This window comes from Bufo gargarizans, chromosome 2 (assembly GCF_014858855.1).
Source record: "Bufo gargarizans isolate SCDJY-AF-19 chromosome 2, ASM1485885v1, whole genome shotgun sequence".
Classification (NCBI taxonomy): domain Eukaryota; kingdom Metazoa; phylum Chordata; class Amphibia; order Anura; family Bufonidae; genus Bufo; species Bufo gargarizans.
Window position 1 is genome coordinate 219,410,936 of NC_058081.1, and position 18,878 is coordinate 219,429,813.

Here is an 18,878-nt window from a genome sequence, read left to right on the forward strand (position 1 = left end):
TCTTAACCACTAAAGCTTGTACCCACTATTATTTCTGAATTTTATGATGTATTTTCTGAGAGTGGCTGGCAGGATTTACCCCCACATCGGGAATATGATTGTCCTATCAATCTTATTCCTGGAACAAAGTTGCCAAAATGTAGGTTATATAACCTTTCTGAACCCGATAGAGCGGCCATGCAAGAGTATATTGCTGAAAGTTTGGCAAAGGGACATATTAGAACTTCCAAATCCCCACTGGCAGCAGGTTTTTTTTTTTGTAAAGAAGAAAGACGGAACTCATAGGCAATGTCTGGACTTCCATGAGCTCAATTGGATTACGATCCGTGATTGTACCCCCTTCATTTGATTCCTGACTTGTTTAATCAGATTGTTGGTGCCAAGGTGTTCTCCAAGTTGGACTTAAGGGGGGCATATAATCTGGTCAGGATCAAGGAAGGGGATGAATGGAAGATGGCGTTTAATACCCCAGAGGGTCATTTTGAGAATCTGGTCATGCCGTTTGCGTTAACTAATGCTGCTGCGGTTTTCCAGCATTTTGTAAATTATATCTTTCATCATCTGGTGGGGAGATTTGTTGTTGTGTATCTGGATGACATACTTATTTATTCTCTAGACATGGAGACTCATCGGGATCACGTGAGACAGGTGTTACAGATCCTAAGAGAGAATAAATTGTATGCTAAGATGGAGAAGTGTGTATTTTCAGTTCATGAAGTACAATTTCTAGGTTACTTACTCTCATCTTCAGGTTTTCGTATGGATCCAGAGAAGGTCCATGCTGTGTTGGAATGGGATCGACCTGAAAGCGCTTATGCGGTTTTTGGGGTTCACCAACTACTACCGTAAATTAATTTTGTTGTTCAAATACTTTTATTAGCAAGAGCCAAAGTAATCATTTTACATTGAAAACAGCCCGATTCCAAGTCGAGGCTGTGTATATTATCAGCGTACAAGTAGGTGGTCACAATAAATATAAGCAAAAACCTTTGTAGACATGACTATGGAAAGAATAACATGTGATCCCAACATTCAAAGTAAAGGAATCTTATAGACCCAGTTACGGGAAAGGAGGTAACGAGAGCTCCTACTTAAATTACACAACAATTTAAGACAGACAAGGACAGGACCGCATAAGGGGAGGAGGGGAAGGAGAAGGGCGTAAATTAATTTTGAACTACTCGACTGTGGACATGACTAGAAAAGGTTTGGATGTCTCAGTCTGGTCTGATGAGGCATTACACACCTTTTCAGCGGTGAAGGAATGTTTTGCTTCCGCTCCTATACTGGTGCAACCGCATGTGTCACAGCCATTCATTGTGGAAGTTGACGCATCCGAGGTAGGGGTAGGAGCAGTCTTGTCGCAGGGTCCTTCACCTAGTAAATGGCACCCATGTGCATTCTTCTCTAAGAAACTCTCGGCTACAGAAAGAAATTATGACATGGGAAATAGAGAATTGCAGGCCATTAAGTTGGCTTTTGAGGAATGGCATCATTGGTTAGAAGTAGCAATTCATCCTATTACTGTGATTACTGATCACAAAAATCTGGCTTACCTGGAGTCGGCTAACCAACTGAACCCAAGGCAGGCCAGATGGTTGTCGTCTTTTACCAGATTTAATTTTATTGTCACCTATCGGCCTGGGATTAAGAACGTCAAGGCTGATGCTTTGTTGCGTAGCTTTCCTGGGGGAAGGTGATTCGGAAGATCCTGGTCCGATATTGTTCAAAGTGGTAGTAGTATCCGCCCTATTTCCCGACCTTGAGACAGAGGTGTTAAAGGCCTAGGAAGATGCACAGGATTCTTGCCCTCCGGGGAAGTTGTTTGTTCCTTCTGAATTACGTCACAAGGTGTTCGAGGAACATCACTGTACTGTTCTTACAGGACATCCTGGGAGCAGATCTACCGTCGATCTCATCTCTCGTAGTATATGGTGGCTGGGATTGCATGTTGTCAAGTGTGTTGAGGACTATGTGTCTGCTTGCAGTACTTGTGCACGTGCTAAGGTGACACATACTCGGCCTTCCAGATCTTTTCATCCATTGCCCACCCTGTCCTGACCTTGGACTCGTTTATCCATGGATTTTATAACAGATTTACCTAATTCTTCAGGAAAAACAGTGATTTTGGTGGTTGTTGAATACTTTAGTTAGATGGCGCACTTTATAGCATTGCCAGGTCTACCTAATGCTAATACTCTTGCACAAGTGTTTGTTGATAACATCGTGAAATTACATGTATTCCTTCTGATATGGTGTCTGATAGGGGGACAGATTGTTTCCAAATTCTGAAAGGCGTTCTGTACTCATCTGGGGGTACAACTGTCCTTCTCTTCTGCCTTTCATCCTCAGTCGAACGGACAGACTGAACGCACGAATCAGAATCTGGAGACTTATTTGAGATGTTTTGTCTCTGAGAATCAGGAGGAGCGGTCGTCATTTTTGTCTTTAGCCGAGTTTGCCATAAATAACCGCAGACAGGAGTCCACTGATAAGTCGTTTGTTTTTTCAGGCAAATGGGTTCTACCCGCAATTTGGCACATTTTCTGGTACTGAGACTTCTGGTGTACCGGAAGAGGAACGATTTTCCTCTTCTTTGTCATCTGTTTGGCAGAAAATGCTAAATAATCTGAAAAAAATGGTCAACAAGCAAGGCCGGCGTTAGGGGGATGGCAAACGCCCAGGGCCCCCTGCTTCAGTCTACAGAAGGTTAAACAGTCGGGACTCCAGAGCTCAATGCTAAGGCTAAGTATAATACGAGAGAAACTTATATTTTCAACAATAACAATGCATTGAGCTCTACAGCCCAGTGGTTAAGGTTTTTGCTTTTAAAGTAGAAGGCTGTGAGTTCAAATCCCCACAGAAACATTTTAAAAATAGAGGCTAAATAAAACTTAAATATGCAGGGTGTCCCATGTTAGATTTTATTGAGAAAAAAAATTGAGCAAAACATAAAATATGATCAAATAACACCCATATTAACCCACACCAACCTTTTTAACTTGTGTAACCAGTATTTTTTGTTGGGAAAAGGTAGCAACCCTAACAGCACCCCCGCTCAGGACCTCTATAGGCAGCCATCTGCAGCAAGCTAAGTCTTATCAGGACTCACTTTGTAAAAAAAAAATAAAAATTATTTTCATCTCATCGCGATATTCTGACCCTGATAACGTTTTTATCAAGTCATACACAACCCAAAATGGTATTGTCAAAAACGACGATCTGTTGTTCTTGACAATACCATTTTGGGTTGTGTATGACTTGTTTACTTTTTTTAAAATTTTCTTGGGTTAAAAAAAACGCGATACGCCATATGGGCTAACTTTTTACAAATATTTTAATAGTATGGACGTTTACGCATGCGGTGATGCCCATAATGCTATTTTTTATTTATTTATTTTGTGGAATGGGGGTGATTTAATTTTTTTTTATATATATATATTTTCGAAAGAGTGGACCACAACTTACAATCATCACATGTAAATTGCTCCATTATTCTGTATAGAAATCACTATATCTGTGAGGAAGGGCCGGAATCGACAGAATGTAACTGTGTTGTTAGTGCATTATTACAAGATTTGGGTCCCACTTTTGATTTTGACCAGGGCCGTATCTTGTCTAAAACCGGCCCTGGCAAGTATAAACATATGGCTGACAAGAGACGTATGAAATGGTCCGGACCTGAGAGTGGGTGATTCTGTGTGGCTTTCCACAAGAAACATTAAGTTGAAAGTACCTTCAGCTACCTGGAAGTTTGGTCCAAGGTTTATTGGTCCATATAAGATCACTGCCATTATTTACCTGGTAGCCTTTCGTCTTGAACTTCCTCAGGCTTTGAAGATTTATAATGTGTTCCATAAATCGTTGTAAGATATGTTGAACCTGTTGAACCATCCTCCTTGCCCCCCTGTCATGGTAATCTGGAATTTCAGATAGCCAGGATAATGGACTCCTGAATTCTCCGTAGATACCTCCAGTATCTCGTTCGCTGGAAGGGTTACAGATCAGAGGAGAGGATATGGGTTCCAGCAGCCGACGTTAATGCTAGTCGGCTGGTGAAAGCCTTTCACAGAGCTCATTTGGATAAAGTTGGTCCCGGGTGTCCGGAGGCCACCCATAGAAGAGTGGGTACTGTCACGGTCTCTAACATGACAGGTGTCAGAAGATCTAGCTGCACGTGATGTTATCTGACAGCCTCTCTGGTTTCACTTGTTTTCAGTGTTGTTGCTGGTAATGACCACACTTCTTGTCTCAGGTATAGCTTAGTGGTCATTACAAATCCTCTATTTAGTCTGGCTTCACCCATCATGCTATGCAATTGCTAGCTTCAGTTTTGTATTGGAAGAGCTGGTGCGTTGTCTCTTCTGAGTTCCTGCTCATTCATTTACTTCAGCAGTTAAGTGTTACTTCCTTTTTATATTTTATTGTTTCCCCACTGTCTTTGTTACTAGGCGTCAGGGAGACACTTGTTCATTTATATAGGAAGGAACATGTCGTCTCAAGCCCTGACACTTCAGGGTTTCCAGGGTCATAGGTTCCAGTGTATGAACATTCCTACTCGCAAGGTCCGTTCCTACGGATAGTAGTCAGGGGTAGGATTAGGGTTTCCATAGGTGGTGACAGTTTCCCTTTCCCTAGCTTTGAGGCCTAGTTCCTTTTCTCTTCCCTCCCACATCACTTACGTGACACTAGGTTCCCCTCCTGGTTTTGGCTCACAATCACTGATGGAAATCACTGACAAACACTGACTAAGTCACTTAAAGAGAACCTTTAACCTCTCCTGACATGTCTGTTTTAATAGCTTCATGCATTCCCCACGTACTAACAATTCTAGAGGATCTATTTTTCTGTCTATATGTTTTCCCATTCCTCTATTATTTCTACTAGAAGTTATGAATAATTGCTAGCTGTCTGCAGTAAGGGTACAGAGGGGCGGTAACAAGTTGGGGGGGGGGGGGCGTGTACCTGCACAGTCTTAAAATGGCAGCACTGATTGGATAGAGTCAGTCTGTGCAGGTACACCCCCCAACTGGTTACCTCCCCTCTGTACCCTTACTGAAGGCCAATAGCAATTATTAATAACTTCTAGTAGAAATAATAAAGGAATGGCACAAAATACAGACATAACAATAGATGCCCCAGAATAGTATTTACATGGGGAATGCATGTAGCTATTAAAACAGACATGTCAGAAGCAGTGAAAGGTCCTTTTTAACTGTGTGTAGGCATCTGTTCATAAGGGCTCATGCACACAAATGTATTTTTTGTCCATGTCCGTTCATTATTTTTGTGTGTGGCCTGTCTGTAGAACCATTCAATAGGGCCGCAAAAAAACTGAAATTACTCCATGTGCATTTAGTGTCCGCATGGCCGTTCTGCAAAAAACTAGAACGTCCTATTATTGTCCACATTACAGACAAGGATAGGACTGTGCTATTAGGGGCTGGCCCTTCCGTTCTGCAAAATGCGTAATGCACACGGCAAGTATCAGTGTTTTGCAAATCCGCAACTTGTGGACCGCAAAACAGTGAACGGTCATGTGCATGAGCCCTAAGGAAAATCTGCACAGGAAAATCATTTGACATCTATGGAACATGTGTGCAATAAACTATAAACTACATATTTTCTATTTCTGTCAAACACAGGGCATTTTATTGGCATTTGTTTACATGGAATAAGTTTTCTTTCCTTTATAAATCAGATTTTTTTTTTTACAAATTATATTCGTTCTTTTTGTTCAATAATTTTCTTCATTCTTTTTACTATATCCTACTTTAAAAATTACTCTGATATTAAAATAATAATAATAATAATAGCAATTGCCATTTGATTCATGAAATTATAGTAGAAATGGAGGTCATTTATCAAACTGGTGTAAAGTAAAACTCGCTTGCCCATAGCAACCAATCAGACTCCACCTTTCATTTTCGAAAGGAGCTGTCCAAAATAAAAGATAGAATCTGATTGGCTGCTATTGGCAAGCCAGTTCTACTTTACACCAGTTTGATAAATGACCCCCTTAGAGATCTTTGCTTAAAGGGGTTCTGCACTTTCATTTAACTGATGATCTATCCTCTGGATAGATCATCAGCTTCTGATCGGCGAGGGGGTCTGACACCCGGGACCCCCGCCTATCAGCTGTTTCAGAAGGCCGCGGCCTTCTCACTGTTTACCGCCGGCCCACTGACGTCACGACTATCATCAACTAGCGTGGGCGGGGCTAAGCTCCATTCAAGTGAACAGAGCTTAGCCCCGCCCACGCTAGTTGATAATAGTCCTGACGTCAGTAGCCCCGCCCACGCTAGTTGATACTAGTCGTGACGTCAGTGGGCCGGCGGTAAACAGTGAGAAGGCTGCAGCGCTGCTGGAGCGCCGCTGCCTTCTCGAACAGCTGATCGGAGGGGGTCCCGGGTGTTGGACCCCTGCCGATCAGAAGCTGATGATCTATCAAGAGGATAGATCATCAGTTAAATGAAAGCGCAGAACCCCTTTAAGGTTGTATGTTACCATGTTGGGTGCATTTTATATCATGTACCAGAAGGCTGCATGTGTATTTCACGTCACTGGTAATTTAAATCAGACTAGCAATTGGAGAAAATGTTTATTTCTTTTCCAGATAAAGTTTTCACAAACATAAATAGGTATATAACATGTAAAACTGTTCTCTGAATAAACATAATTATAATTCAAATGCAATAGCAATAAAGTGCAGCTTTTCATATGTCCATTCTGGATATCACACCAAATTTCACATGGTTAAAAGAAAGACAAAATATATGAGTTGAGAAAAAACGCTAGAGTTGATAAAGTGCATGCTTTTGACAATATCGCTTAGGCTAGGTTTACACTATGCCCAAGCATTATTTTCAGCAAAAATATTTAAAAGTGCTACCAAATGTGTATGTCCCAGAAATGTAGAGATGCAGATACAGCATGTGCCATTGACATATATGTATGCTTACTCTTTATTTGTCTGCTATACCTTCCAGTGCGATTACTGATCTATACCAGTCAAACCTATGCCAAAATAAAACACAGATGTAGAAGAGTTAGGGCTCAGGCACACGACCGTATGTATTCTGTGGTCCGCAAAAAACGGATCCACAAAAAAATACGGATGACGTCTGTGTATTTTGCGGAACGGAACAGCTGGTCGTTCATAGAACAGTACTATCCTTGTCCGCAATGCGAACAATAATGAGGACCCATTGAAATGAATCGTTCCGTATACGGTCCGCAAAAAAACGGAACGGACACGGAAAGAAAATACGTTCGTGTGCATGAGCCCTTGGGCTACTTTCACACTAGGGTTTTGGCTTTCCATTTTTTAGATCAGTCATGGGCTCTCACAAGCGGTCCAAAACGGATCAGTTTGTCCTAATGCATTCTGAATAGAAAAGGATCCGCTCAGAATGCAGCAGTTTGCCTCCGATCAGTCACCATTCCGCTCTGGAGGCGGACACCAAAACGCTGCCTCCTGGGATGCGGAAAGAGACGAATCCATCCAGACACACAATATAAGTCAATGGGGACAGATCCGTTTTCTCTGACACAATAGAAGACGGATCTGTCCCCCATTGACTTTCAATGGAGTTTATGACGTATCCATCTTGGCTATATAACTACATAATACAACCAGATCCGCTTATGACGGATGCATGCAGTTGTATTATTGTAACGGAAGCGTTTTTGCAGATCTATTACAGATCCGCAAAAAACGCTAGTGGGAAAGTAGGCTTAAAAGGAATAGTCAATGGTAAGAATGGTTTTCAGTGGCTATTGCCACAAGATAAGGCCTCATGCACACGGCCGTTGTTTGGATCCGCATCCGAGCCGCTGTTTTGGCGGCTCAGATGTGGACCCATTCACTTCAATGTGGCCGTAAAAGATGCGGACAGCACTCTGTGTGCTGTCCGCATCCGTTGCTCCGTTCCGCGGCCCTGCAAAAAATAATATAACATGTCCTGTTCTTGTCCGCAAAACGGACAAGAATAGGCAGTTATATCAATGGCCGCCCGTTCCGCAAATTGCGGAAGGCACACGGCGGCTTCCATTTTTTGCGGATCCGTGGTTTGCGGACCGCAAAAAATGGCAAATACTGAAAAACATTGTTATAAAGAAACACTTAAATGCCTTTAATTATTTATACCGTCTCGTTTTGTCCATTGGAGGAATTGAAATGGCCGCTGTCAGATTCCTGGACATGGAATCCGGCCTTCTAATGACACTGCAGGACGGCCTGTGTGAGAAAGCAGGAGCCCTATGTAAAGTCTGCTCTCTGCATGCATCAGCACTGTGAAGCGCTTATCTGGCTGCCTCAGTAGAGAGCTGAAGTCACTTCACCTCAAACACACAACCGGAGGGGTTTTCTAATGAGGTTCCTCGGCCTCAGCAGCGGCCGTCTGGTCCACATTACTACACTTCAGCTTGTCAGTACCTGGTGAGAGGAACTTCATCCTGAAGCACACGGACACAGCTAAGCAAGGTGACAGGTCCTCTTTAAAAACGGATAGCACAAAAATACGGTCATGTGCATGAGACCTAATGTGGGCGTTTAAAGTTATCCATCTTATTCATCTTCTGACAGCAGAATGGAGCTAGCAGAGACTAGGACATATTTATGGGATCAGACTACACACAGTTGGTTGGTTGTCTGTTACCGTGGAGTGACATTGGTCTGCATAGGTGCTGTAGACAAAATGTTGACATTTTTAATCAAAGCCATTTATAAAGTTGCTGCATAGGAATAATGAAAAATGATAGGACAGGCCATCAGGGTGTGTCACATGTGAGCTCTCGTTGCGATGCCTATTTGCTTCTAGTACTGCAGCTGAACCATGTTCCCTTTAATAGGATAGAGCTGCATTACTAGACACACTGCTCTGCCATAGACAGCGACATGGCGGTTACTTTTATTAAAAACAGCCTTGACCTTTTCTTTCTGCCGATTGGTGGGCGAGATCAGCCCCCCCATACGGATGGCCTACATGTTCTACTTAAAACTCTGTAATTACATGAAATGACTTACTTTGTATTGATCCTGAGTTTTAGGGCTCATGCACACGACCGTGTGCCCCCTGTGGCCGTATTGCGGCCCGCATACAGCGGATCAGCAATTCACGGGCACCGGCCGGGTGCATTCCGCATCATGGATCGTGGACCCATTCGCTTGAATCGGAAGCACTATAGAGTCCTTCCGTGGTGTTCCTGGACGTGCCGCCGCACCGCAAAAAAGTAGCGCATGCACCATCGGACCATCGAATGCGGATCGTGAACCCCATTCAAGTGAATGGGTCCGCGAGCCGCATGCGGCTGCCCCACGGTCTGTGCCCGTGCATTGCAGACCGCAATTTGCGGTCCGCAGCACGGGCACGGAGCCCTTACGTTTTGGGCATGAGCCCTTAACCTGTATAAGGGCCTCTACACACATGACTTTTGCTGTCACTTTTTGATCAAAAAATGTCATAGAAAACACTTGCATTTTTCGATACTACATACAGTTTTCATGGCATTATGGCCCCTTTTACAAACAACTGTGAATAACATATTTGTCTGCCATTTTTCCCACTATACAGATGGAAATATGAAAGTGCCCGAAAAACAAACAAATCCTTGAGCATGCTACACTTAAAAAAAAATGGCAGAGACACCCTCAAAAAAGCCATCACATTTAGGCCTCTTTCACACTACAGTTTTTTGCGTTCCGTATACGGTCAGTTTTTTGCGTTCCGTATACGGTCCGTATACGGAACCATTCATTTCAATGGTTCCGCAAAAAAACGGAATGTGTTCCGTATGCATTCCGTTTCCGTATTTCCGTTCCGTTGAAAAGATAGAACATGTCCTATATTTGGCCGAGAATCACAGTCCGTGGCTCCATTCAAGTCAATGGGGCCGCAAAAAAAACGGAACACATACGGAAATGCATCCGTATGTCTTCCGTATCCGTTCCGTTTTTTGCGGAACCATCAATTGAAAATGTTATGCCCAGCCCAATTTTTAATATGAAATTACTGTATACTGTATTTGAAATACGGAAAAACGGAACGGAACAACGGAACGGAAACGGAACCACAACGGAAGCAAAAAACGGAACAACGGATCCGTGAAAAACGGAACGCAAAACACTGAATGCAACATACTGTAGTGTGAAAGAGGCCTTAGAAAAACACCAGTACCCAAAAAAAAAAAAGCTTATATGTCCTGCATTTAATATTTCCTATAGACTTTCAGCTAACATCTGGAGTTTTTACTGCAAAAAATAAAAAATTCAATAAAAATACCCAAAACTGCAGGTGCAATAAATGCCACTAAAAAGCTGTGGCCCAGATTTCCTAAATCCTGTAGGTGGCATAAACGTAGATAGGCTGTCTAAGGCACATGACCGTGGTGTGTTTTGGGGTCCGCAAAACACGGATGGCGTTCATGCGCGTTCTTCAAATTACGGAACAGCACGGACAGCCTTTAATATAACTGCCTATTCTTGTCCGCAAAACGCGGACACGAATAGGACATGTTATATTTTTTTTGTGGGGCCACAGAACAGAGCAACAGAAGCGGACAGCACACGGAGTGAATCTTTTGCGGCCCCATTGAAGTGAACGGGTCCGCATCCGAGCTGCCAAAACTGCGGCTCGGATGCGGACAAAAACAACGGCCATGTGCATGAGGCCTAAACCTGTACCAGATTTATCACAGGGGCTCAGGCTGGATAATAAATTTGGTGCAGTGACAGACACTTTTGTCTAAGGCCTCATGTACAGGAACGTATGTATTTTGCGATCCGCAAAAAATACGGATGACATCCGTGTGCATTCCATATTTTGCTGAACAGAACAGCTGGCCCCTGATATTACAGACAAGGATAGTACTGTTCTGTGGACAATAGGACATGTTCTATTTTTTTGCGGAATGGAAATATGGACGTACGGAAACAGAATGCACACGGAGTAGCTTACGTTTTTTTTTGCGGACCCATTGAAATGAATGGTTCTGTATACGCAAAAAAAACTGAATGGACGCGGAAAGAAAATACGTTCGTGTGCAAGAGGCCTAACTCTGTACAAAGTATTGGTTTGCTTACTTTGAGACAAAATTTTATGCCAATATTGTGGGACAATTTTGGTACAAATGGTGCATCTTAGGTCACACCCCATTTCCAGCAAAATTCCACACTTTCCCGCTAAGCTTCCCCCCCATTTCAAATAAGTTAGAAAAAAGTGTAGAAACCGTAGGTGTGACACTTTTTAGACAGATTCTAGGCTCAGGTACATTAGTAAATCTGGACCCATGTGTGAACCCACCCTTAGCCCCCCTTTTACACAATTTTAATGCAGTCTTTGTACCTGAAACTAAGATCCACAAAATAGTACTAACATAAAGCATTCAATTATACTTCTCATCCCTATAAGCCACAGTTTCTGATTTTGACCTAAAAATATTGCTAAGGCTACTTTCACACTAGCGTTTTGCTGGATCCGGCAGGGTTCAGCAAAAATGCTTCCGTTACTGATGATACAACCGTCTGCATCCGTTATGAACTATCCGGTTGTATTATCTGTAACATAGCCAAGACGGATCCGTCATTAACTCCATTGAAAGTCAATGGGGGACGGATCAGTTTTCTATTGTGGCAGAGAAAATGGATCCGTCCCCATTGACTTGCATTGGGGGTAATGCCGGATCAGTCTTGCATCCGCATCCCAGGACGGAAAGCAAAATACAACATGCTGCGTTTTTCTCCGCGGTCTGGGAACGCAACTAAACGGAATGAATTTTGGAGCATTCCGTTCAGTTTTTCCCCCATTGACAATGAATGGGAACAAAACGGAAGCGTTTTTTTCCGGTATTGAGCCCCTATGACGGAACTCAATACCGGAAAACCTAAACGCTAGTGTGAAAGTAGCCTAATACAGTTTATACAGCTGTATTAGCTACACTGACAATTATAAAACTTGAACTTTCCCAGCATTTCTGGCGAGAATGGATCCAGTGCCCACCCTGGTCATTTGCATTTTGGTCAACTATAGTCTGGCACTGTACACCGCATTATCTATCCCCAGGTAAGATTGGTCTGTTGGCAGCTAAGGACTACAATAGAGGTTCTGACTACATGCAGATTAATGAGAATGTGTCATACATATTCAATCAATTGTTGCTAAAGTGGCAATATTACAGATGAGGCCGGCTGGAACTTGTTACAGATGTCCTCATTAATACTGTCATTTTATGTATAACCAGTGAAAGGGTTTTAAAAAAAGTGCACATATCATTCAATCTATACTGAACTGGAGCATGCCCAGATCATATAGGGTCCCATAGTAAAACGTAATATGGGCCTCACACTTCCCACTGAGATTCCCACTTTCCCAGTGCATCCAAACACAAAAAAAAATAGTATTTAAAAAAAAGTTGCCCTCCACCTCACCCACTTCATCCAACGTCTTTGTAGGAAAAAGTTGAACAGATGGTTAACCCCGTAAGCCCCGGAGGTCTTTTTTTTGCATTTTACTCCCTGCTTTTCTGGGGCTATAAGGTTTTTATTTTTCCATTCACATAGCTGTATGAGGGATTGTTTTTTGCGAGACAAGTTGCACATTCTAATTCCAACATTTAATATTGCATACAATATAATGGGGAGCTGGAAAAAATTCCAAATGGGGTGAAATTGGGGAAAAAAAAATTCTTTTTACATCATTCCCTATACGGTAGAACTGACCAGTTACTTTCATTCTCCAGGTCAGTTCAATTATGGCGATACCATATCGTTTTTCACGACTAGTATCAACTGGCCTGGGTGGGGCTAAGCTCCATTCAAGTGAACGGAGCTTAGCCGCGCCCAGGCCAGTTGATACTAGTCGAGACGTCACTGGGCCAACGGTAAACATTGAGAAGGCGGCGGCGCTCCTGGCTGTAAACAGCTGATTGGCGGGGGTCCTGGCTGTCGGACCTCTGCCGGTCAGATGCTGATGATCTATCCAGCATGCTCTATATTGTGCGTTTTTCACGCAACGCAGGCCCCATAGAAGTGAATGGGGCTGCGTGAAAATCACAAGCATCCGCAAGCAAGTGCGTATGCGATTTTCACGCATGGTTTCTAGGTGATGATCGGGATGGAGACCCGATCATTATTATTTTCCCCTATAACATGGTTTTAAGGGAAAATAATATAATTCTTAATACAGAATGCTTAGTAAAATAGGGATGGAGGGGTTAAATTTTTTATTTTTTTTTATGAAACTCACCTCATCCACTTGTTCACTCAGCCCGGCTTGTCTTCTTTCTTCTTCTTTGATGACCTGGGTGGTAAAGGACTTTTGGTGACGTCACTGTGCTCATCACATGGTCCATCACAGAGAAGAGGAGGTGAGTTTAATTTTTTATTTTTTTTACTTTGTAACCCTTCCATGCCTATTTTACTAAGCATTCTGTAATAAGAATTATACTATTTCCCCTTAACCCCTTAAGGACTCAGCCCTATTTCACCTTCAGGACTTGGCCATGTTTTACAAATCTGACCAGTGTCACTTTAAGTGCTGATAACTTTAAAACGCTTTGACTTATTCAGGCCATTCTGAGATCATTTTTTCATCACATATTGTACGTCATGACACTGGTAAAATTAAGTTAAAAAAATCATTTTTTGTTATAAAAAAAATACCAAATTTACCAAAAATTTGCAAAAAATTTAAAATTTCCAAGTTTCAATTTCTCTACTTCTATAATACATAGTAATACCTCCAAAAATAGTTATTACCTTACATTCCCCATATATCTACTTCATGTTAGGATCATTTTGGGAATGATATTTTATTTTTTGGGGATGTTACAAGGCTTAGAAGTTTAGAAGCAAATCTTGAAATTCTTCAGAAATTTTCAAAAACCCAATTTTTAGGGACCAGTTCAGGTCTGAAGTCACTTTGCGAGGCTTACATAATAGAAACCACCCAAAAATGACCCCATTCTATAAACTACACCCCTCAAGGTATTCAAAACTGATTTTACAAACTTTGTTAACCCTTTAGGTGTTCCACAAGAATTAATGGAAAAAAGAGATACAATTTCAAAATTTCCCTTTTTTGGCAGATTTTCCATTTTAATATTTTTTTCCAGTTACAAAGCAAGGGTTAACAGCCAAACCAAACTCAATATTTATTGCCCTGATTCTGTAATTTACAGAAACACCCCCTATGTGGTCGTAAACCGCTGTACGGGCACACGGCAGGGCGCAGAAGGAAAGGAATCCATACGGTTTTTGGAAGGCAGGTTTTGCTGGACTGTTTTTCTTTTTACACCTATGTCCCATTTGAAGCCCCTCTGATGCACCCCTAGAGTAGAAACGCCATAAAAGTGACCCCATCTAAGAAACTACACCCCTCAAGGTATTCAAAACAGATTTTATAAACGTTGTTAACCCTTTAGGTGTTCCACAAGAGTTATTGGCAAATGGAGATGAAATTTGTGAATTTAAAATTTTTGCCAAATTTCCCATTTTAATCCATTTTTCCCAGTAACAAAGCAAGGATTAACAGTCAAAGGAATGCCATACGGTTTTTGGAAGGCAGATTTTGCTGGACTGTTTTTTTTTTACACCATGTCCCATTTAAAGCCCCCCTGATGCACCCCTAGAGTAGAAACTCCAAAAAAAGTGGCCCCATTTTAGAAACTACGGGATAGGGTGGAAGTTTTGTTGGTACTATTTTAGGGTACATATGATTTTTGGTTGCTCTATATTACACTTTTTGTGAGGCAAGATAACAAGAAATAGCTGTTTTGGCACCGTTTTTATTTTTTGTTATTTACAACATTCATCTGACAGGTTAGATCATGTGATAGTTTTATAGACCAGGTTGTCACGGATGCGGCGATACCTAATATGTATACTTTTTTTATTTATGTAAGTTTTACACAATGATTACATTTTTAAAGCGAAAAAAATCATGTTTTAGTGTTTCCATAGTCTGAGAGACATAATTTTTTCAGTTTTTGGGCGATTACCTTGGGTAGGGTCTCATTTTTTGTGGATGAGATGAAGGTTTTATTGGCACTATTTTGGGGTGCATATGACTTTTTGATCGCTTGCTATTTTACTTTTTGTGATGTAAGGTGACAAAAAATAGTTTATTTAGCACAGTTTTTATTTTTATTTTTTTACAGTGTTCATCTGAGGGGTTAGGTCATGTGATATTTTTATAGAGCCGGTCGATACGGACGCGGTGATACTTAATATGTATTTTTTTCCCCTATTTTCTCCCATTTTTATTTGGGGAAATTGACGTTTTTGTTTATTTTTACTTGAAACTTAATTTTTGGGGGGGAAAACTTTATTTTTTCAACTTTTTTTTCACTTCATTATTTGTCCCACTTTAGGACTTGAACTTTTGGGGGTATATTCCTTTACAATGCATTCCAATACTTCTGTATTGGAATGCATTGGCTGTATGAGTAATACTGTGTGTATTACTCATACAGCTTCCGGGGCCTGTGAGATCCAGGGGGCTGGATCTTACAGGCTCGTCACTAGAAGGCAGCGCGATGCCTTCCTTAGGTCACGTGACTCCCCGCGCATTTAGCCTAGGTGCCTGCTCAATGATTTGAGCAGGCACCTGGTTCCGATCACCGCCTGCCGGGCAGCAGTGATCGGAACTATACATGATGTACCGGTACGTCATGGGTCCTTAAGGACTCGGGATCCATGCCGTATGGGTACGTCATGGGTCCCTAAGGGGTTAAAACAATGTTATAGGGGAAAATAATAATTATCAGGTCCCCATCCCGATCGTCACCTAGAAACCATGCGTGAAAAATCGGCGGGGGTCCTGGCATCTGCACTTGCTTGTGATTTTCACGCAGCCCCATTTACTTCTATGGGGCCTGCGTCGCGTGAAAAACGCACAATATAGAGCATGCTGCGATTTTCATGCAACGCACAAGTGATGCGTGAAAATCACTGCTCATGTGCACAGCCCCATAGAAATGTATGGGTCCGGATTCAGTGCGGGTGCAATGCATTTACCTCATGCATTGCATGCGCGCGGAAAACTCGCCCGTGTGAAAGGGGCCTAAAGGTTTACATAGCATCGTAAAGCAACATAATGCCACGTGACCCCATCAGTGCTGGGAGGTCAGGTCGGGAGCTGTTGCATACTCACGCTGCAAGTCCGCAGTATGCAACTCGCTCGTGTAAAGGCCATTGGGTGAAAGGAGGATGAGACTGTTGGATTTTAACATGCCCAATCCTTTTGTTCTCAGGGTAGATAAAACTGCTGTGAGACACCTCTCACCATTTCAAGAACACATGCATGCAAGTGTGCATGTGTATGGGGGGGTTGAGAGGAATAGCTGTCAGCTGAACAAAGTATATGGCCATCTTTAAGCTAAAAGTTCACACACTGCATATAATATATATCCAACAGAACTGAAAATATGCAGACATCCACATGTGTTACCTACAATTTTCAACAGCAGAATTTGATGTTGATTTCACCTGTTGCATTGCAAGTGGTGAAATCTATGGGAAGAAAATGTAGACCATGTAGAGATAAACATGGTCAGAGATGGATTGAGTCTTTTTCCCCCCAAAAGTGCTGTTTTTAATAGCCTCAACTTCTTTGTATTCAAAAAGGAGTTTTAGGGCTTATTCACATAACCAATCTGGGAAACACAGTCCATGTGTCGGCTGCATCTTCTGGACCAAACGCGGCTACCTTGACCTAAACTGACTACATCATAGTGCTTTACGATACAGTCAGTTCTTATGGGTCTATTGTACTGTACTCACATGGGAACTGATGGTATCATAAAACAATATGGTGCAGTCAGTGTGGGAAAGGGGAGCCGCAATCAGTCCGAGAGATGTGGCTGACATGTGGACTGTGTTTGCCAGTATGAGCATGATCATGTGAATCAGCCCTAAAGCTGGATTTACACACAATGGTAAAGGTATCATGAGGAGAGTGTTTAAAATCAGTGCATTTGTGCCAAATGTATCAAATGTTGCATGATGTTTGAGATGTTTCTCCACTGACTAAACCATCCCTTTACTGGAGTATTGCAACAACTTTTGAAAAGTTGCAGTTGATAAATCAACCCAACAGGCTGACCATGCCCAATATCACTGCAAGTTTTCAAAACTGGAGTGAGTGGGCAAAATCTTTGCACAAATTAGGGTGGGTTTGCATTGGCGTTATGGAATTCAGTTATAGGTTCTGTTATAACAGAGAGCTATAACGGAAATTTAGGACAGAATGCAAAATGGAAGCCTTTAAGAGGCATTCCGTTTTGCTCTCTCCTAATACATGGGGACAAATATTGGTTCCGTTTGGTTCCGTTCTACATGACAGAAAAATTGGCCTGTCGAATGATGGAATTCCATGATGCAAATGTGAACCCACCCTAAGATCAAAAAGTCACAGACCTTTATCATGACTTTTTGAGAACAGCATTTATCCTGGAATGTAGGACTTGATATATTTCCCCCATTGAGTTTTTCATGCAAATATCCTTGCATTTTTTTTATTCCTTTTTTTGGTAAATGCCATTTTTTTATCAAAATGCAGTATACTGAAGGCAAGGCCTTTTTATGCATTTTTCTCTACTGGCTTCTCCATAGAACTTCAAAAACACCTGGATAAAAAAACACACATTAAAAATGTACATTAAAAAGTCAAAGAAAAACAGCTCAAATTGATGGTGTTTTTACACGCATTTTAAAACAACGCAAAAATTGTCAAAAGAGGCCTTAGGCTACATGCACACGACAGTGAAAAAAAAACGTCCATTAAAAGCTGATATTTTTAACAGCTTTTTCTCACTGATGCCTTTCTGAGAAATGGACGTTAAAAATTGACCCTCTAAATTGTATGGGGGCAGTCTGTCAGTGAAAAACGGACAAGATAGAGCATGTTCTATTTTTTGATGCCTGTTTTTCTACTGACCGTCAAAAAAACTGCCATGTGAAAAACCCCATAGACTATCATTGGTCTTAAAATGGACTTGTGATGGTCGTTAAAAAAATTGACATCACATGTCCGTTTTTCACTGTCATGTGCATGTAGCCTAATGTTTTCGACTTTACATCTTAGCAAGCGTCCAAAACCTGCAACGATGCATGCAAAACAATTGATTAAAGTATTCTCTGTTATAATGTCTGATCACCTACAGCTGATCATTCATATCATAAACTTCAGATCATTACTAAGTACTGTCTGAAAAAATCTGACATGGCAGATCACATGTTCAGATTGTCAATAATATCTAGAATGAATGCAGATATAGTCATGATTATTTTAAGCAAGAAAACTCTAGTGTCTATTATCTAGTTCTATTATCTGGTATCCTAATATCAATGGCTAGCTGCAACACAGTATCAATTTGATATAAGCAATTACTGTGTCTTGTCAAATGCACTGTTTTTGATCTGCTGTGTGCTCCAGTGCATATTGAAAAAAAAAGAAGCAATGTCTTGATTAAAATACCATTCTGTGTTATGTACTCAGTTTCTATGCAGAAGTACTTTACTCCATGCTTAGAGACTACAAACAACCCCTGTAGTCTGTAGGCCTAGTAGGCCTGAGGCCTATGCGGTAGGGAAATCCCGGCGCACGTGGGCATGATGACGTCATCGCGAGCCTGTGCTGGGACGCAGCACTGTGACGTGTGCACGCCTGCCTCATCCCGGCTTTCTCTGTGAGCAAGCGCCTGGCCCTGGACATGTAAGGTGACAAAGGTGAGTATTTAGCTTTTACATTTTTTTTCATATTTTCTATTTTTTATTTCAGGTGCCTACTTTGGGGGACATGTGGGGAAATTGCTATGTGGGGGAAATTACTATGTGGGGGCAGTGTGGTGGAAATTACCATGTAGGGGCAGTGTGGGGC

At 41.8% G+C, this 18,878-nt stretch overlaps 1 protein-coding gene across 1 annotated transcript in view; it reads right to left on the minus strand.

The window, feature by feature from the left end:
* The window catches only part of IL15RA (interleukin 15 receptor subunit alpha), a 199,916-nt gene that overhangs the window by 73,280 nt on the left and 107,758 nt on the right, over positions 1–18,878 (minus strand). The window lies entirely within an intron of this gene.